This window comes from Silene latifolia, chromosome 5, assembly GCF_048544455.1.
Source record: "Silene latifolia isolate original U9 population chromosome 5, ASM4854445v1, whole genome shotgun sequence".
Lineage (NCBI taxonomy): Eukaryota > Viridiplantae > Streptophyta > Magnoliopsida > Caryophyllales > Caryophyllaceae > Silene > Silene latifolia.
Genome location: NC_133530.1, coordinates 59,017,972 through 59,040,275, shown reverse-complemented (window position 1 = coordinate 59,040,275; position 22,304 = coordinate 59,017,972).

The following is a 22,304-nucleotide window of genomic DNA, read 5'->3' as shown; positions in this document are numbered from 1 at the left end:
GGTGGGATGAGTGGTAATAGATGTACAATTGCTAGAAATTAAAATTGGGTTAATTTGTACATAGTCTCAAACATTTGAGGGTAAATTGCACATTTGAAACAGTTTGGAAGCAAATTGCACATTTAAGACACTTTGGGGGCAAATTGCATATAGCCCCAAACGTTTAAGAACAATTTGCTACTTTTCCGGTTATTTAATAGCTTGCCTTGTGTTGTGATCTTTTCAATTCACATGTATTTCCGCAATATTTAAAACTCACGAGAAAGAATTTTATTGTCAACTTGATCTTTAACTCTTCATGTAATAATTAGATGGTGAGAAACATTGACTTGAATAAATATTTGTACAACTTGTTGATACAATAAGTTGTTCATAGCTTGTGTATGTCTATATAGCTGGTTTCATCATAAAATTTAAGTCTCCTCTAATTAATATGCAAAAGTAATCCTTGGTAATTAAGCTTAAACAAGCAAATAAAAGATGGAAAAGAAGGTTTTGCTTATATTCATATTAATTGGTTTAGCTTTTATTATTTGCACTACTACTATTCCACTACATCTGTCTTCTGGTAAGTAACTTTATTACGACTTGTCAACTTTTACTAATCAAATGTTTTTAATCCATTTTTACTAGGTAGCTTATCTATTATATGGATTACTCACTCCGTCTCAATCATTTGTTTACCTTTAATTAAAATATCTCCTACAAAGAATAAAAAAGACAGATAAATAATTAGGACAAAGAGAGTGCTAAGTATGAATGATGGTTAAAAGTTTATGTAAAATATATTTTAATTAAATGTTTTATAATTTTCCGTATTTTTATTTTGTTTTTAGGAACCAAAAGTCATATAAATGATCCTTTTGTTGAGCAAGATATTCAGGTTTGCCTCTCTAGATAGTCCCTACTCTTGTTGCAGTTTTTAACTTGATTTTGTTTGTTTGTCTTTTGTTAAGCCTTATTATATCAAAGACAATTTATATTACGGAAAATTCACGTGGTACCCTCGAAGTATGCCATTTTTCACGTGGTATCCAAGAATTTAAGATCATGCACAATGTAACCTTCTATTAATATTTAGTGGTCCACCGTGATCACATATTTAACAGAATATAAATGATGATAAATATTGGTGACGTGTGAAAGTTAGTTGGTGATTCTGTCTGACATGGCAATTGTTTTGGCATATGGTACCCCTGAAGTATATTGTATTGCACATGGTGCCCTGTTTGTTAAAAAGGCAAACAAAGACCAACAGCTATCTTACCAAATTAGCCGTTGGAATCTTTGTATAAAATTAGAGCATCCTGCAGCATTTCACCAAATAAACACACTCAACCCACCAAAACAAACAATTAATATGTCTCATACAAGCATATCTTCAAATAATGGAATTCAAGTGGAAAACAAAATCTGTCCAAGATGCAATATAAGATCTCAAATAAGAAGTTCTGGATCTACTGCAGCAAACCCATTCAAGTTGTACCATAAATGTGATTCTTGTGGATGGTTCCAATGGTGCAAAGTTAAAAGTGAAGCAACAAACCATTATAGGGCAATGGACGAAGTTGAACAAGTATTAAACCAGCAGTTGGAGAAGATAGCACAAGATATGAAGACAAACATGAAGGAGCAAGAGAAGATAATTCAAGAGATGTCAAAATTTCTTAACTTTAGCATCAAAGTTGCATTAATCATGTACATGTTTTTATTATTTGTTGTACTAAAAGATAACAAATAAAGAGAATGTAGGATCAACAACATGTGCCAGTTAAAAGTGATGATTTATATATCAAAATATTGCTTCTTCATAAGCACTTGAGTTTACATCATGATTGTTCAATGTTTTTCTATCATCTTACTTATTTCAGCCCAAACTAGCAATTGTCTTAGCAAAAAGTTACCCATCAGAATATGCCCCCAAAATATGGACTGACTCTAACATCTAAAAGATGATCTGAAATTCAAAATATAAACTTAAAACTAAAACATAGTCACTAACTATAACATACCAAACTAAGGATGGCTTGATGAAGCTCCATCATTTCTTGTTCTTTTACGACCTCTTCCACTTGTTGGAGCAGCACCTCCAGTAGCTTCACTAGCAGCAGCAGCAGCCGCCTTCTTTTGTTTTGCTGTGGGACCTCCTTGACATGACCTTGCATTATGACCAGATGTCTTGCAAATGGAACAAGTAATGGTAGTTGCTCTCTTGCCTTTCCTTTTCTTTGGATCATCAGGCTTTCTTTTCCTTTGTCTTGTTGGTCTTCCTATTCCCCTCTCTTGGACTGGTGGTAAAATTTCAGGAAATTGAAATGTTGGCCAATGGTCCTTATCTGGTAATGGATGCATATGATCTACATAAGTCAGCCTATAGCATTGACCAGTGTAATAACCATGCAAATAATGGACTGGTTCTTCTCTGTTAGCATATATAGCTCTACAAGCATGCTTACAAGGAATTCCTGTGATTTGCCATTCCCCACACAAACATGTACCAGTTAAGAGGTTTACAGGAAACCGCGAGCCACCTTCATGCACCTCAAATTCACCATTACCTCCTCTGATTGCCCCATAAATTCTAGAGTGTGCACAATTTGTCTCAAGTATACCAGCAGCATATGGGGTTGGACCATCCATTTCTACCTTTTCACTCCAGTCTTTCCTTTCAGCAAATTTTTCCATGAAGTTTGTTCTTATCCCTTCCATTAGTTCCAGTATAGGTTTCTCCCTCAAATCATTGATCAGAGCATTGAAAGACTCCACAAAGTTAGATGTATTGTGGTCACAAGCAACCTCTGGATCAAATTGGTGCTTGGACCATTGTTGTGGCACATCTAACAAGTACCCTACAGCTGCTGGTGACATACTTCCCATCTTGTCCAACATCTTATTAAACACATAAAAAGATGTTGCATTGGCTGCAGTCCAAAACAGATGATGATACAAAGGCCCAGGAAATTTTTCTTTGAAATTTGAGTACAAGTGTTGTGCACAAATCCTCCTTGTAGCTTGAGGGAACTCTTTCTCTAATGCTTTCTCAACACCCTTCATTCTGTCACTAATGAATGTCCAATCCCATTTGACACACCCTTGTTGTTGGAATGCAACTTTCAAATTCCTAAAAAAGTAGGACCATGTATCAGTCTTCTCTTTCCCAACAATTGCATAAGCAACTAAGAAGATGTTGTTGTTACTGTCTAAGCTGATGGCAGATAAGAGCATTCCCTTATACCTCCCCTTTAAGTGACACCCATCAACACCAATAATTAGGGCAGAGTACGGATCGGGTATTTGATCCAAAGTGCTAGTTCGGATCGGATATCCATATTAAAAATCCTGAAATTAGATATCCAATATCCAAACCAAATGTTTCGGATATCCAATGTTCGGGTATCCAAAATAATCGGATCGGATGCGGATATCCATCGGATATCCATACTTTTGAATTTACTTTAAAATTAAGTTTGAAACACGATTATATTCATAGTCTTACATGATGATTTTCTTTAGTATTCTTATTCGAATGTTCTCGACATAAAATTTAAGTACCACCTAGATATTTCTCTAATATTTTAAACATTAATTAAGTTGTTGTATCAAATAAAGTTTTATTTTCTCGAAATTATACTAGAAAACTACAGTTTCGGATCGGATCGGATATCCAAATGTTTTAATTCTAATATCCATATCCAAACCAAAACCAAAGATTTCGGATCAGATATCCAAACCAAACTTAACTTTCGGATCGGATATCCAAACATTCGGATCGGATACGAATCGGATATCGGATCAGTTTGGATAATCGGATTTTTTGCTCTGCCCTACCAATAATTGGCCTACATCCCCTTAAAAACCCTCTTATCCAAGCAGTATAGGTCACAAACATAGCCTTAAAGTTGAATACTCCATCATTGCAAGGTGAATGCCATGTAATGAGTGCCCAAGACCCTGGGTTGGTTGACTTGATCATTTCTGCATAAGCTGGCAGTAGGTTATAGCTCTTCTCATGGGCTCCAAAGATAAGTTCAGAAGCAACAACTCTCACCTTGTACAAAGTTCTTCTACAAGCCTCAATTCCAAATTTGAGCATTAACAAATCAGCAATGGAACTAACAGGCATATTAGGTTGTGCTTTGAGGTCTGACTCTAATTTCTTCACCATCCATATTGTTGTTGCCATAGGATTCTTCTTCAGGAAAAAACATTCTTTATGCTCCCCCTCAATTTTCTTAATTGCCCATGTCATTTTATCAGGCAACCTTGAACAATGGATCTTCCATGTGCATTTTTCACTACCACACTCAGCAGTATACCTTGCTTTGTCAGACTTTAAAACAACAACACTGAAGCCTTGCTGGATGCAATAATCAGAAAACACTGACAACCACTCATCTTTTGACATAAACAACAACCATGGCTGAAGTGCAATTTCACCCCATCTTTGAGGTATATACATTCTACCATTTTTATAAGCCCTGTCAAAGTAGTGTTCTCCATCATCTTCATTGGTACCATTAATGGCTTTATCAAAAGGATGCATTTCTGTTGAATTTTGAGCAATGCATTCATTTTCTTCATTACAGCCATCACTCACCCCATCTTCTTCCTCATCCATACTCTCATCAGTATCACTATCTGCTTCATCAGTGTTATAGTCATCATCTGTGCTGTCATTGCTGCTATCATAACTCTCCTCCTCCTCTATTTGTTCTTTTACTCTCATAGTTCTCCTTGGCCTCACATTACTAGTTCCACTTTCATCCACAGTCTGTCCTTTACCAGATGATGAAGGCACATACACACCCTTCCTCCTAGCTGTAGTCTTAGGGATTTTCCTTTGTGATTGAACAGATTTTTTTGAGGGGTTTGGTGTTGTATATTCATAAGGAATGTGTGAAATAAATCTGTTATTAGTGGGACAGTTTTGGGAAAATTGAGTCTCATTTATCCCATTTGTGTCATTTTGTGAATTTGGCTCATTTTGAGTATTTGTGCCATTCTCAGGAGGGTTTTGGTTGACATGGGTGTCTGAACTAAACCTGTTATTAGTGGGACAATTTTGGGGATTTGACTCATTTTCAGGATTTTGGGGCATTGTATTGGGGTTTATGTTGGATAACTCTTCAGATTCATACACTCTCACAAAGATGGTTTCATTTGTTTCCACATCAACAACAGGAATATCTATGGCTAATGCCTCTACCTCCAAAGCTTCCCTTTCCCTTTTATCCCTCTCCTCTTGCTGTCTCTGTTTTCTTTCAGCTTCTTCCCTTTGTACTCTTTGTAACTCACGCAACATTTCAAAATGTCTGATAGGCTTCTTTGTTTCCTCAATCCAAATTTGAATTGTCTCATACCCAGCAAAATGATCAAACATATTAAGTAAATCCACATCACTCCTAATATATATCTTACACCCATATTTGTAATACATATCGTATACATCAGGAATAACAACATCTTGCTTCATAGATTCCTCCCCAAAATCACTAATTAGGTCTAATAATTGGACCAAATCAACATCATAAATGGCGCAATCAAAGGACTTATCTTTATAATGAACTTCCAACCAAACAGCAGCCATCCTATCATTTTTTAACAATAAAAATACAAATAAATAACTTAAAAAAATACCAATAATTTAAATCTAAGCATATTTCTTTGATCAAACATCAAAATCTGGTACATGCAAGCAATCAAAATGTAGTTTACGCTGTAAATATTCAAAATTTGCTACATGCAAACCATCAAAATACCAAAACTTTAATCAACAACAGTAATCTATAATAAACCACAAATTTCAACAGTAAAAAATAATGAGAACAAGTAAAAGATCTTACCTTTATGTTGAACAGATGAAGAAATCAAGATTTAGAGTTTAGTTTATAAAGATGCATTCAGGAGGGAGATTAATTTAAGAGAAGTTAGAGTTGGTTTTTGCGTTTCAGAGAGAATGAATGTTTAGAATATTTAGGGACAATAATACTGGGTAATAGAAGAATAAGAAAGGTCAACTAATAGAGTATTAGGTTACTTTCCCGCCTTTTCTCCTCTTACTTTTAGGTTATAAGGCAACTTAACGCCGTTAAAGTTAATCAGTCAAAAAAGGATATGGTGGACCACTAAATATTAATAGAAGATTACATTGTGCATGATCTTAAATTCTTGGATACCACGTGTAAAATGGCATACTTCGAGGGTACCACGTGAATTTTCCGTTTATATTATGACTTCTATGGTTTAGAGTATTTATACTTTTAATTTTTGAAGTAATAAGATCATACAAATTCTAATAAAAAAATCATATTTTAAATAAGTGGAGTGTGATTGAAATTAGACTTTGAAAATATTGAATGAAAAACGATGACTTTAATTTCCTTTATCAATGTTTTTTCAAGGCGCATATGTATATAATTTATGTCCCTATAGCTTTCATTTGTTGCTGACAAATAATAATAATAATAATCAAATTGAACCCTTTTTCATTGAGGGCATGGGATTCACAAACGTTGAATAAAGTTGGTAAAAATTGATACGACCTACAAATATGACCTGAATCGTTCAAAATATGATACAATAGATTAGAATCCTATAATTCTATGAACAGAAACTAACTTGGCCAATAATCTGAAGTTAAATAACGATCTAATACAAAACCATCCTAAAAAAACCCTGGCACAATACTAACTGATCACCTCGATGAATGTCCCTTAACAAGTTAGCGTAACATATCGTAGGATATTTTGGTGTCCGTTTTCTCTCCATTTCCTAAAAAGAAATGGAGAGGCAAGTTTTTATAAATGGTTCGGATCGTATTTTGACAACATCTAACGGTTCTAAATTTACGCATAAAAATAAAGGAAAAATAGGAGTAAAAAGGGAAATTATTATTTTAAAAGATTGTGAGAGGAAATGGAGAGGATCCATTTCCGATATTTTGAATGTGTAAAGTTTTCACTTTAATGTCCTTAAAGTTAAATTTGGTTAAAATTCAACGATGCAATTCGTCGTGTTAAAACCTCTCCCTCCCCAGCTAGTCTTGCTTGGGACGGGCTAATCCCGTCATAAGCTTGTGACCTCTCACAAAAAGGGAGAAAGGACAAGGTGGGGCACCCCCATGTGATTCTCACTCACCTCTCAATGAGCATTTTGTGAGAGGAAACGGATATCGCCCGTCTTCAATGAGATTTTATGCTCCCTCATTCTAATCATTACACCTTATCCTGATTGAAATACTATTTACCTTTAAAATACTTTTTCCGTCTCAGTCAGTAGTTTAAATTTATTTTATTTTCCCGTCACAAAATAAAGCAATTTACTGGGACAGAGGGAGTATGTCACACGACATTTGAGACCGTTTTCCCACGCCTAAAAGTTCACCATCCATAAACCCGTCCCAAATCCTTCGCCTAAGAGGTCTATGGCGATTTGAGGGGTTTTCTGGTCGATCTGCTTGATTCAGTGGTGTGTGAAAGAATATTTTAATATTATTTGTATTTGTGTTAATCAACAATGTGTAATATATTCTAAATCTCGGTTTTTTGTTTACTTTTTTTTTAAACGGAATTGTAATCCACGTAAAGTGTTTAGGTGATTTTTACCAAATTGATTGTTTCGGGTCAATGCGGTCTTACTCGTTGGTTATTTGATTGATCGTTTGTATGATGATATTTAAATAAGGAAATAATGCTCGTATTGTAAATTGACACGTAAGATTTGGTGACGCGGAAAATCCAATGTGGGAACAACCGCGGGAGGGGCGGTACCCTGCCAAATATTGTACTAGCTTTTGATAGGAGGACGAATACAATTGAGATGGAATGTAAATCTAGCTAGCACAACGTATTGTGTATGCGTGTGAGATCTTGGATGAAGGTATGAATGCCCTTCTTTGATTGCTTCCTTGGCTATTTATAGGGTAAGAACCCTAGATGTATCCTACCTTGATTATGGAAAGGAATATAACTTCTATAATAACTCTTGCCATAACGCGTTGTCCCCCTTTATTCTTCCTGATCTCCCTGACTTCTCCCTGACTTCTCTTTCCTAAGTTCGGATGCTCCCTTCAATGGGCTTTAGCCTTCTTCTCACGCGCGTACTGGCCCATTCATCCTATCTTGTGTCTTCTCCATCCGCGGGCTCCCCTTCTCCTACCCCTTCTTCCATGATCCACTATCTATTAAGTGGGCCTTTCTTATTATGTGATTTTTAGCCCAAACAGTTTGCCCCAAATTTCTTGTGAAGTACGCTTCGAGGTGTCGAACAAGTAATTTACGTAGTCGACTGCTAAAACCCTAAGTCGTCATTTGCACTCCTTTTCATGCACTCTCATTATTGCTTCCGCCTACCTCTTCTTTTCTCGCACCCTACTCCCTCTCTCTTTCTTTATAACCCCAACTCCCTTCTTCACTTCCATTAATCACAAAATCATTTCCCATAAAAACTCTCTCTCTCTCTCTCCTCTCAAATCCCTAACCTTTCTTCCCTCTTTCCTTGTCGGCTTCACTGTTCTACTCCCGTCGTCTTCAGGTATTTTCCCTTCCTTTTCCTTCTTAATTCCCATTTTCTTTTTCTCCACCATGGGAAAAACTCGGCATTCATCATCGACTTCCACACCCTCTGATCGCAACCTTGACCCGGTCTTTCCTTCCCGTGGCCTCTTCACTCACCCCCATGACTGCGACTCTGCGCTGACCCTTGCTGACGTTCCTATGATCAAGGGTTTGCTTGGTCTTGGTGACGGGGTGGATATTGTCATCCCTGAACCGGGTCAAAAAGCTGATGCCCATCGTCCAGGATGAGTTTGCCTTTACTTATACCTATTTAGATATGGTCTTCGCTTCCCTTTTTCCAAACTCGTCCAAGACTTCATCTTTACAAACAACTTTGCTATGGCACAAATTTCTGCCACTGTCTGGAGGGTTCTTCTTTACTCTTTGGCCGCTTGTCAAAGTACTGGCAACTCTATCTCTCTGGGCGATCTGGCCCACATGTATGATATCAGGTCCCTGGGTAGGGGCTAATTCTCACTCCGGGGCTCTGGAGAGGCTCCTTTCAGGCATGTGTCGAAATCTCGGGATGAGAAATGGTTCGAGGACTTCTTCTTTGTGAGGAAGGACTCTATCCAGCCGCCTGCCGATTACATCTTCGAGAAATGGGTCATAACCTCGAGTAAGTAGCCTCCCTGTCACCTGATTTGTTTATCTTGCTGCTTACTAGCTTACTTCATCGCCTTCGTGCAGGTCCCTGCTACCTGACTCGTATCGGTGCCCAGATCCATGCCCGCAACAAGTTATTCTGCATTCCTCAATTAAAGAGGAAGTTTCCTGACCTGCTTCCTGGTTTTTCGCCTGCTTCCTCCTCCAACCCACAGCAGCCAGCTCACAGTATGTCTTCCGGTAAGCCACCTATAGCCGTTTCCACTTGCATACAACTTTACCGATTGCTCAGTTTTCCCGGCACCTGTAACGATGTCTGCTTGCAGGTTCAAAAGTTGACCCTTTGGAAGTCATCTTCTAGAGCGCAAAAAGAAAGAGATCTGATGTCAGCCCTGATGTGGCATCTGCCTCCAAGAGGAGTGCTCCTGCTACCTCTTGTCAGACTCCTCCTACTCACTCCAGCTCTGCTAGGCCTGAACCCTTGGAGGTCGACCCGCTGTCTCGTCATCCCCCTACTCCTCCTACCAGTCCTCGTGCCTCAGCTAGCGGAAACATCATTGCTCACTTCCCAGAGGGCTTTGGGAACGTTGATAAGGTGCCATACTGGCCAGAGATCGACCAGCTGCTTTTTCCTCCTCTAAGAGAGGCCTTCTCAGAATTTTCTCCAGAGGAAATGGCTGAGAATGATGTGCACAACGCTTTCATGATGAGTGATCTTCATCTTCCACCTGTTCTAAATTTTTACCTTTAATTCCCTGCTAACTTTTAATTTTTCTTGCCCCAGACCCTCCAGTCTGCTCTTTATAACAGGAAAATGATCAACATAGTGCAGACCACCAGCCGTGCCACCAATGTCAAAAACCAAGAGCTGAAAGGGACGATTGCTGACTTAGCGCAGCAGCGATCCGACCTAAAGGAACGCGTGGTGGAGCTGAAGGCTGAACTTGCTGGTGTCAAGAAGAAGTTGAAGGAGGGGGCTGATCAGCTGGCACGTACTCAAGAAGTGTGCAACACCTTTTCGGATTCCCTCAAGCGTTCTGACGAGAAAATCAGTGAGCTGATCTCCCTAGCCACCAATGTCGTCGCCTATGCTACTTGGCGGGGAAAAATCAGCGGGATGCGTGTTGTTCTTGAGGAGGCTCCAACCCAGCAAGCCATAGAAGAAGAAGAGAGGCAGTTGGAGATGCTCTACCCCGCTCAACCTGATCTGAGTGCGCTGATGCCTGAGGTTAGTGAGGTGAATTCTCTCGCTATGGTCGAGCAGACAGCTTCTTTGGAGATGCTAGGTTGCCCCAGGATGCTGCTGACGGAGCTCAGGAAGCTATGACAGCTGAGGGTGTGCAAGCTGATCCGGTACCTGAAACAGATGGTCAGCAGGCAGAGGAGATGCCAGATGTGGAGGTCATTAATGTGACCGATATTTAAGAAGTTTTTTTTTTTATCAATGAACTTTTTGGTAGTCTGGCCCAGTGGTGGCAGACTTGTAAGTTTTTGAGCTTATTCTGGTAGCTCGCCATGGTGGCAATTAAACTCTGGGGCCGTACTTTTGACCATTTTATGGAATGCCTCATGCCCTAGTTTGGCAAATTTAGATTACATCATGTGTGCTTGTCTCTTAGGTTTCCTTAGTTTAGGAGGTTGTCGTGTCAGCCTACTGGCTGATTTAGGCGAGTCCTGTCACCCTGAGGAGGCTGACCTTTAGACTCAGCTAGCTGTCGTTTCAGTCTGCTGACTGTCTTAGGCATATGCCGCAATGAAAGGAGGGGTGGCCGTGTCAACCTGAGAGGTTGATTTAGACCAGTCGCGTCAGCCTGAAGAGGCTGATCCAGACTCAGCTAGCTGTCGTGTCAGTCTGATGACTGATTTAGGCATATGCCGTAGTTTTGGACTACTTAACCTTGTTCATGACGCAAGGTGTGTTCATCACGTTTAAAGCCAACAGGGGCGTAATTTAGGCAAGTTTATCGTCATTCTAGGACCAATGGGACGCTGCAGATTCTGGTAGCTCCAGAGATCCCTACGTTCCATATATGTGTGCATGCATGCTGGGGCCCGGATTAATTGGGTTAGTGCGAGCTACGTCCAGGGGTGGTATCAGGGGTAGCTGGGTAAGCGTGTTTAGCTGTCAACCAGGCTCCCTTTCGTATGTTCCACAGTCCGCCTGGTGAGGGTGCTCCTGATGGAGAAAGTACGTTAGGCATGTTGGAGTACCATGTGCCTTGTCACCCCGTGTTGGCAATTGACAGTCCTGCTAGATATACTTTCAACGTACCATAGACATTAGGATTCAGGGTGATGTACTCAGAGAAGCCTGAAAACAGAAAAGCCTATTAGAATGATGTGAAGTACCTGACGCCATCTCATGGGGTACCAGAGCAATTGTGGTCCCAGGACGCTATCAGACCACACCATCCAATAGTAGTTTAAAATTTGAAAGAGTCAGAGACATCAGAAATGAGAATGAAATTGGTAGTATGCCTACTACCGGACTTTCTTTTATTTTAAAATAATGGGTTAATTAATAAGAATACTCCAAACTATTAGTAGTCTTCTCATATTACTCTGAACTTCATTTAATCTCAAAATACACCTCACTATTAGCACTCTCTTCTCATAATAAAATTGAGTATTTTGTGACTTATTATTCCAGGTAAAAGGTGATGTGGCAAGTTTTTATAAAAAAATAAAATAAAAATAATAATAATAATCAATTACATACTGCCAGTAAGCCACCAACCCCCCACACAACCTATATCAATTCCAATCCACCATAGAAGCAGAACCATCGTCAACCTCAATTATCACCCCCACCATCACGCCAACCCAACAATCGGCAATCATCGAAATCCAAGCCCCTCACATTTTATGTACCACCGTCCACCGCAAATTTCACCTGACACTCGGCCATCGTCACCACACTCTCTGCCATGACCACCCAAATTCCAAACCCTAATTCCCCAAATCACAGTAGAAACAAACAGCTCCAACAATCGCGCCAAGACAAAACGCCGCAGGTCTTGCATCTCCGATCGCGCTTCCACCAGATCGGCGTCACCTCCCCTTCTCTCCTTTCTCTCCTCGTACCATAGCGCCGCTTTGTCGCCTCACCTCCGAAGCTCATCGCTGCCGTCCTCTGCCGTATGCCTGATCATGACTCCACACGAATTGGGTTCAATTTGGTAGTGTTTCCGTGGTTAGGGATGCCCGTCAGTGGTCGGAAATTGCATAGTTAAGTGGTGGTGAATGGTGAGGGTGGTTTATTTGGGTTGGTTGTGTTAGGTTCTTATGCGGTAATGGATTGGTGGCAATAATAGTACTAGGATAAATAATAGTAATTTATTATTAATATTAATATTTTAAGTAAAAAACGAAATTTAAAATGACAATAACTTATTCATCAGGTAGCCGGTAATGTGAGTATATTTTAAGAAGAGGGTTGTTAAAGTCGGTTTTATTCCGAGTTAAAACATAGGTTAGAGTATTATAAGAAGACACCCTATAGTTTAGAGTATTTATGTTAAATAACCCTAAAATAATTTGGCTTTTCATAGTACATTACCCTGTAAGCTAAAATCTACTTATTATTAAAAGTAATATCTCTTCAGGTGAAGTATGTTCCATGGGCGTTGTATGATTTGACCGTCCATAGTCATCAGTCTATATGCGCCATGGCCAACAACTCCTTCTACCTGGTATGGTCCTTCCCATTTGTAGGCGAATTTGCCTGCCTTTCGATTTTTAGTGTTCTGAAACACTTCACGGAGAACCAGGTCCCCTACCTCCAGGAGCCTGACTTTTACATTCTTGTTGTAACTCCTGGCCACTGACTGTTTGTAGGTAGCCAGACGTATTTTTGCACTTGCTCGCAGCTCGTCTATTGTGTCCAGGCTTCTGACCATTTTTGCATTGTTCAGTTCCTATGTCATACATCCATACCTGTGAGTGGGAACCAGAACCTCTGATGGAATGACTGCTTCCGCGCCAAACACCAGGCTGAAGGGTGTTTGGCATGTTGCTATCTTTGGCGTCGTTCTATCTGACCATAACACCAGTGGCAATTCATCTGCCCACTTTCCTCCTAACTACTGTAACCTCCTTCTCAGATTGTCCATGATAATTTTGTTGCTGGACTCAGCTTGCCCGTTAGACTTTGGAGTCCTAGGTGCTGATTTCTTCAGGGTGATATTCCACCTGGCACAGTATCCCTCGGCATCGTTGGAGATAAATTGTGAGTCATTGTCACATATGATTTCTGATGGGATACCAAACCTGCAGATGATGTTGCGTTTTATGAAAGAAATGACTTGTTTGTCCTTTACTTCCGTGAATGCTTCTGCCTCTATCCACTTGGAGAAGTAATCTGTCATCGCCAGCATCCATATTCTGTTTCCTGTGGCTTTTGGTAGAGGTCCTACTATATCCATGCCCCATGTCATGAATGGCCAGGGAGAAATGATAGGGTGCAGGGGCTCTGCTGGCTGATGGATCATTGGTGCTGAGCACTGGCAAGCGTCACACTTGCGTGCGTATTCTGCTGCATCTGCCTTCATTGTGGGCTAGAAGTATCCTTGTCTAAGAGCTTTATTTGACAGACTCCTTCCCCTTGCATGGTTTCCACATTCACCACTGTGGAGAGCATGTAACACGGTCTGTGCTTCCTCCTTGCCCAGGCATCGCAAGTAGGGACCTGCCAGTGACTTTCTGAAGAGTGTATCATCAATAAGTATAAACCTAGAGGCCTTTAATCTGAAAGCCCTCACTTCCTTCTTGTCATCTGGTAGCTTATTATGACGCAGCCAGTCTAGGTAGGGTGTGCGCCAACCCCAGTCGCCTGCCTGTATAGCGGGTTGGTCAGGTGACTGGTTGGCTGTCTGAGAACCTTCCCCGGCCTCCGTAGCTATCTGAACTCCCATTTTGTCCTGCTGATCCTCCAGCTCTCCTTTAACTATTTCTTCTGTCTTCTGGATAGAAGGTTCCAGCATGTGTGCGATGGGAATGCTGGATAGTTCTGTCGGTTTGAACGTTGCCCCCAGAGTTGCTAAGGCATCTGCTTCTACATTCTGATCCCTGGGGATCTGCTTAAGCTTGCAAGTTTCGAATTTCTGATTTAACTCTTTTGCTACTTTTAAGTATGCAATCATCTTTGAATCTCTGGCTATAAACTCATCATTCACGTGGTTGACTATTAGTAGAGAGTCACTGGATATGTGCAGGTGCCTGACTCCTAACTCCAGAGCTAGATGCATTCCTAATATCAAAGCCTCGTATTCTGTTTCATTATTGGTTGCCTTGAATTCACATCTTACTGCTTGTGCTATCAGATCTCCCTGTGGTGACCGCAGGATCAACCCTACACCTGCCCCCCTTTGGTTGGAGGCTCCGTCGATATGCATCTGTCAGACCTCTACCTCCCTGTCCTCCTCTAGGGTGAGGATTTCCTCATCTGCCAGATTTTTAATGGCTGGACTGAAGTCTGACACAAAGTCTGCTAGTGCTTGCGATTTGATTGCTGTTCTGGGGTCATACTGGATATCATACCCACTAAGGTGTACAGACCACTTCGACATTCTGCCTGATAGTTCAGGTTTCCTCATGATAGACTTCAGCGGGTAGTTGGTCACGACATGTATGGTGTGGGATTCAAAATAGGGGCGCAGCTTATAAGATGCTATACCAGTGCTAGTACTAATTTTTCGAGAGATGTGTACCTGGTCTCTGCCGGCAGCAGAGATTTGCTTACGTAGTATACTGGCTTATGTTTCTTCTCCTGCTCTCTGACTAGAACGACACTTACAGCCACCTCTGTGACGGCCAGGTAGAGGAACAGTGGTTCTCTTGGTTCCAGTTTTGACAGCAGTGGTGGGCTGCTGAGATAGTGTTTCAGCTCTCTGAATGCTTGCTCGTGGTCTGCGGTCCACTCGAACTTCTGGCTCTTTCTTAGTGTGTCATAGAATAGCCTGCATTTATCTAAGGACCTTGCGATGAACCTGCTTAGGGTTGGTACCTTGCCAGCTAGTCTTTGAACGTCTTTAGGTTTTCCAGGTGACTCCAATTGCAAAACGGCTTTGATCTGCTCGATGCTGGCTTCTATCCCTCTTTGAGTTACAATGTAGCCTAAGAATTTGCCAGAAGATACCCCGAAGGTACACTTAGAGGGATTTAACTTCATTTTGTACTCCCTCAGGGTGCTGAATATTTCTGCCAGGTGCCGCATATGGTCATTGGTTTTTTCTGATTTCACCACCATATCATCAATATATACCTCCATAGTTCTTCCTATCTGCTCCTTAAACATGCGGTTGACCAGCCTCAGATACGTGGAGCTTGCATTTTTTAGGCCGAATGGCATGACATTGTAACAATATATTCCTCTTTCAGACATGAATGCCGTCTTCTCTTGATCTGCAGGGTCCATCTTGATTTGATTGTATCCACTCCATGCGTCCAGGAATGTTAACATCTCATGCCCAACTGTCGCATCTACCATTGTATCGATATGAGGTAGTGGGAAGGGATCTTTAGGGCATGCTTTGTTGAGATCGATGAAGTCCACACATACTCTCCACTTTCCATTTTTTTTAGGCACCACTACCATGTTAGACAACCACTCTGGATACTTTACTTCCCTTATTTTCTTTGCTGCCAGAAGGCTATCTACCTCTTGATTAATTACCTTATTCCTTTCTGTTGCGAACTTCCTTCTTCTCTGCTGGACGGGTTTACACTTTGGGTCCACACTGAGCTTATGCGTTATGATGGACGAGTCTATCCCTATCATGTCGTCGTATGACCATGCGAAACAGTCCATGTTATCTTGTAGAAACTTGATTAGTTGTTGCCTCAGGCTTCTGTGCATCCACTCTCAATTAGCACGCTTCTTTACAGGTGCGCTTGTCCAGGTTGATTTGATCTAGTTCTTCCGCCGGGGGCTCAATGTATTCGTCCTGGACAGGCTACTTCTGTAATTGCTATGCGGGAGGGCTGGTAGTGCATTTTAGTGCCTTCTTGTAGCAGCCTCTAGCTTCCTCCTGATCTCCTCATATTGTCTCTACTCCCCATGGCGTTGGGAATTTTATAAACTGATGGTACGTTAAAGGGACTGCTTTCATCTGGTGTAGCCACGGCCTTCCCAGGATGACATTGTAGGTAGAGGGTCCGTCTATGACCAGGTACCTGATCTGCTTGTTGATTCCTCCCACGTAGGTTGGGATGACTATCTCGCCCAGTGAGTTGGCTGTCTCCCCACTGAAGCCTACCAGCGGGATAGTTTTCTTCTGTAAATCCTTCTCGTTGAACCCTATGTTTTCTATAGTCTTCAGCATGATCAGATTGACCGAGCTGCCTGTATCTACCAAGACTTTTCTAACTGTGCAGTTAGCCATTGACAGGGTGATAATGAGTGCGTCGTGATGTTACCGTTCGTCATATGTATCTCCTTCATCAAAGGTGACAGCTGGCAAATCGCTATGAGAAATTCTGCAAGAATTTGCTGGTCTATCTCCTTTGGTCTCGGTGGCATGCCTTTTAGGTGCTGAGTATGTCAATCCACTTAGGTCTGAGCCGCCTGTTATCACGTTTATGATTTTGGTGCATGTGGGTGGGGTTGCAGGCTTCGTAGAGCCTACCTTATCCTGCTGCTTGCCCCCACGTAGTAATAGGTGGCTCAGCTCCCCTTGCTCATACAGGCGCTTGATCTCCCTTCGTAGTGTGTAGCAATCTTCAGTGTTGTGCCCAATGTCACGATGGAATTCACACTTCTTTTTGCTATCTTTTCGCCACGCTTGTCCTTCTACTGGTGGCTTGGGCCACCTTACTCCATCTCCCATCTCCCTGAGTGCCTTCAGGATTCCTCTGATGCCTGTAGTGAATCCATATTCTGCCAGAGTAGGGAGTTGCTGATTTTCTTCGATTCTGTTGACTCCCCTTCCATATGGCCTATATCTCTCATCTTTTTTGCTGGTAGTTTGCTTTCTTCCTGATTTCTCTATGGCTGAGGTACTGGAAACGCTTGGTGTATTAGGTAGGCTTGCTCTGGCTAGGATGTCTTCCTCTAGTTTGATTGCGGCAGCTGCCTTTTCTTGCACTGCTTCGAAGCTGTGGCAGGGATGCATAGTCAGCTGCTTTTATAGGTCAGAATCATGGTGGAGGCCCCTCCTGAAGGCTTCTACTGTTGTCGAAACATCACATTCTCGTACTGCCACCTTTTGATTGTTGAATCTAGTATTGTATTCTCCAATGGTTTCTCCTGCCCCCTGGACGATTCTGTATAGATCTCCTGCATGCTTTTGCGGCTTCCTGCTACTTGCAAACTGCTGGGTGAACGCGTTTACCAATTCAGCAAATGTGGATATCGACCAGCTGGGTAGGCTTAGAAACCATCGAAGTGCCGGCCCCGTTAAGGTGGATCCAAATCCTTTACACATGCAGGCCTCCTTGACCTGCCCTACGGCTGTCACTGTCATCATCTTCTGCTTGTACTGGCTTATATGGTCAAAGGGATCTGCTGTGCCCTCAAAGAGAGGCATATTTGGATTTGTGAATCCCTTTGGCATGGCTGTGATGGATATGGCGTCCACGAATGGCGAGTCGGCATAACTGTCACGTGCTGCTTTCTCGAGTGGGGGTGGCAGTCCTGGGACCCTGCTTAGCATCTCTCTTAGCTCTAAGTACTGTTGATTTGTTATGCTACTTGAGTCTGGGGTCCGCCTGTCAGCTGCTTGCTGATTCAATACGCTGCCTCCTGACCCGAACTCTTGAAGATTCTGATGTGTCCCAGCAGCTAGGAAGGTTGAAGTAACGATCGTTCCCTGCTGCCAGTTTACTTGCTGGTTCCACTCGGATCCTGCTCCAGGTGTCTGGTCAATTGTTGCGGAATTGCTGACAGGGGTGCCACTTGTTCGTGCTTCCACGCGGTTGGCTGACGGCCAGTTATCCGGTGTGAGGTATCCCAGCCTTTGTGGGGTTATTCTTCCATCTGATGGTACTGTAGCTAGAACCAACCTTGTTACCAGTTCAGCTGGTATCTGCCGAAGTGAATTCCTGCTGCCTGATGCCCCCTGTGTCAGATCTACTAGCGGGGATCTTCCTTCACCTGCCCTGCTTGCTGGGGTGACAGACTGCTGTTTTAGGATATCTATCTGCGCCCAGAGCTCTTTGTCTCTCTTCCTTGCTTCGGCTTCAGTTTTATTCTGGTCTTCTCTCATGTTTTTCATGGCCTTCTGAAGGTTCTCTGCGCCAGCAAGCAAGATTTGTGTGGGACTGGGTGGCGAGGTGAGACCTGAGCTTGTTGCTCCCTTATCTGATCTAGCTTGGGCTGTGACAGCGGGGGTTTTGGGAGGCAAAGAGGTTTTTGCCGTTGGTGTGATTCTTGAGGTATGTCCGGGAGCCTGCGTTGCCACTGTCGATGCTGGATTTTGAGTAGAGGTCGGCGGTGGCGACGTTTGTCTGCTCCCTGACACGGCTTCCGATGCTTGCTTATCCATTGTGTACTTAGATTATCAACGATTGACGATCACAATGCCCCACGGTGGGCGCCAAACTGTTTAGGTGATTTTTACCAAATTGATTATTTCGGGTCAATGCGGTCTTACTCGTTGGTTATTTGATTGATCGTTTGTATGATGATATTTAAATAAGGAAATAATGCTCGTAATGTAAATTGACACGTAAGATTTGGTGACGCGGAAAACCCAATGTGCGAACAACCGCGGGAGGGACGGTACCCTGCCAAATATTGTACTAGCTTTTGATAGGAGGACGAATACAATTGAGATGGAATGTAAATCTAGCTAGCACGACGTATTGTGTATGCGTGTGAGATCTTGGATGAAGGTATGAATGCCCTTCTTTGATTGCTTCCTTGGCTATTTATAGGGTAAGAACCCTAGACGTATCCTACCTTGATTATGGAAAGGAATATAACTTCAATAATAACTCTTGCCATAACGCGTGGTCTCCCTTTATTCTTCCCGATCTCCCTGACTTCTCTCTGACTTCTCTTTCCTAAGTTCGGATGCTCCATTCAATGGGCTTTAGCCTTCTTCTCACGCGCGTACTGGCCTATTCGTCCTATCTTGTGTCTTCTCCATCCGCGGGCTCCCCTTCTCCTACCCCTTCTTCCATGATCCACTATCTATTAAGTGGGCCTTTCTTATTATGTGATTTTTAGCCCAAACATAAAGTAAATAAATGATTGATGGAGAAAATAGGGCGTAATTTGTCCAAGATTTGTTGTCACTTCTTTTACCTTTATTATAATTATCAGAAACTCTGTTATAGGACCGTCTTAAAGCATAGGACTGACCCAATTTAAAAAAAAATTTAAACACAAGTCATTAATATATCGAACTTTTTATTTTATTTGGATAACTTTATGACTTACTCGTTTTATACCCGTGCAAATTGCACGGGTTTGTTACTTAGGTTCTTGTAGCAAAATGTGTTAAAAGTGGTTGCTCTTTAACTGAAATATCTGTCGAGATTATCTAAAATATAGCAATAATAAAGTTGTATATATCGAGAGTATTTAAAATATGGCAATACTAATAAAAATACAACAATAACTCCTCGAAAATTTCAAACCATAACAAAAGCAGACAAATTTGAAAAAAAAAAACAATAAGCTTTTACGATGTACAATCATAAGTATATTTTAGACAATAAGCTATGTTACGGTGTACAATCATAAGTAGAGTGTTGTAAATAGTCATTAAAATTTTTGTTATAATTAAGTAATATTACTACGTAACATTTAAGATGATTTTTATATCAATTACTTATTTTTGTTTAAAGTTAATTATCTTTAGAAATAGAGTTTTAACACAAAAAGTAATAAAATCTCTCTAATTTTTGTTGAATTAATTTTTTACTATATTTAAGTTTTTAGATTTCATTATAAATTTCATTTACAATTAGCGTTAATAATGCATTACGTCAATTGCGCGAGTAGTTGTTGTCGTACGGCATATCCACTTAGCTTGCTAGCTAAATTTGAATTTCTACTTGCCTTTTTACTCGAGTGACTTCATACAAATCCGCCTGACATGTGAAGCAAAATTATTAGGATGAGAAGTAAAACAAAGTTATTAAAATTGCACGGGGTCTGAATAGTTCCAAACCAGTGTAAATTATTAAACCTGTTTTTCATTTAGTCAAATTTGTGCATATTTGTAGAATTATGCACAGACAAATTGAAATTTTGACTCGTGCACTTTTAAGTGAAATTTTTTATACTTTTTTTTTCATATAGTACTTGTAAATCAATGAAACAAAGCAAAATAAAAATTGTAACCCGTGTGCGTTTAAAATGATTTAGTGGAAATGTGAAGTTGTTAAATATTGAAACCCGTGATTAATAATAAAATTGAAAGATAGTTATATACTTCAATTTTTTATTAAAATGTAAGACGCACTATTAATAACGTTATGTGTCAAATTTAACAGGTTTATTTCCTTGTAATAAAACATGTCAAATAACACGCACTTACATACATGTGACAATTTTTTTGCTAATCTTAATGCATTTCTTTTTAATTTTATGTAAAATATATGACCCGTTTTAAATTTAAGACAGATAAATGAAAATTTGGGTTAGTATTGCTGTTATAGAGTGTATTATACAAAGTCTAAAAAGCCAATACACATTATAAAGTCAATCCGAATTCCGAGCTAGACCAAAATGAGTCCAACCCATTTGCATTTTTCAAGTTTTTGTCATCAACTTTGTTACACAACTGATTTACCCTAATCAAACATTTATTTAGCTTTTGATTTATTTCCTCCGCCACCAGATTACCTCCTTTCATGCAAATCCAAATTCTAATGCTCCAATCTTGCTCCGTTCACCTCCCATCTCCCTCAGTCGGCCATATATTTCCTCCGTTACTCTTCCAACCACTTTCTCCCACTTCACATAATTTATTTTAAGCCATCTCACTCTATCAAATTGAGCTATAATACATTATGATTTTGAAAAGCATTTATTTCTGCTAGTTTGGCTTCAAGTATGTAAATCTACTAACTACATGTACTTTTAGTTTCATTTTAAAAAGAAAAAAAAATTAAAGTTTCAAAACTAAATAAATTAATGTTTCAATTGTCGATTTTTTAATTTGAAATAACCAATTTTATGTCAGATTTTAGCTTCAAGTTAGTAGATTAATTTTATTGAGTTTATATTTTTTGTTTGCTAAAGTAATGTTCAATGTTTATTAATCAGTAATCATTTTGTAAAACAATTGTACTCCACGATTGTTATTTTAAGCTTCTAAGAATTTTGCTTTTTTTTTCAAAATAATTTTATTCATTTTTCCGTATTTAGGTAGATCTTCAACTTTTTTATTAAATTTTCTTAATTGTGTCTACTTTTGATTTGAACCCCATTACCATTTTAGTCATAGGAAATTTTCTAGTATTTTTTTTTGTTTTTCAATAATTAAGTTATTAATCATGTCCTTTTTTCCTATTTATGTAGTTTAATAAATTAGTGCCTATTTGTAGTAATTGTTTTCCAGATTTTATTATATAAGTCATACAATATGTATTTAGGAATTGAATAATTGTACATTGAAGAATGAAAAATTAAGAGAAAGCAACTATTGCTGTGTAATTAATCTGCATATAGAACGTGGGACGTAAAATATGGAAAGAAAAAGTTGGCTTTTGACTTGTTGACTTTCAACCACAGAGCGCCACATAGGCTCTGTGGTTGTTCCTTTAATAAATAAGATGTTTTTCAGATTTTGTTATATAAGTCATACAATATGTATTTAGGAATTGAATAATTGTACATTGAAGAATGAAAAATTAAGAGAAAGCAACTATTGCTGTGTAATTAATCTGCATATAGAACGTGGAACGTAAAATATGGAAAGAAAAAGTTGGCTTTTGACTTGTTGACTTTCAACCACAGAGCGCCACATAGGCTCTGTGGTTGTTCCTTTAATAAATAAGATTTTGAAAACTAACATAATTAAATATGTATATTATTAACTTATAATTTTATGTTATTAAAATAAAGATATTATTTTATATTTTTACTAAGTAATTTTGATGGGCTTAATATTATTGAGCCATTCTTACATAAATTTAAGTTTTACCCAACAATTTGTGTATAATTATTTACTTAGGTAGCAACTAGCAAGT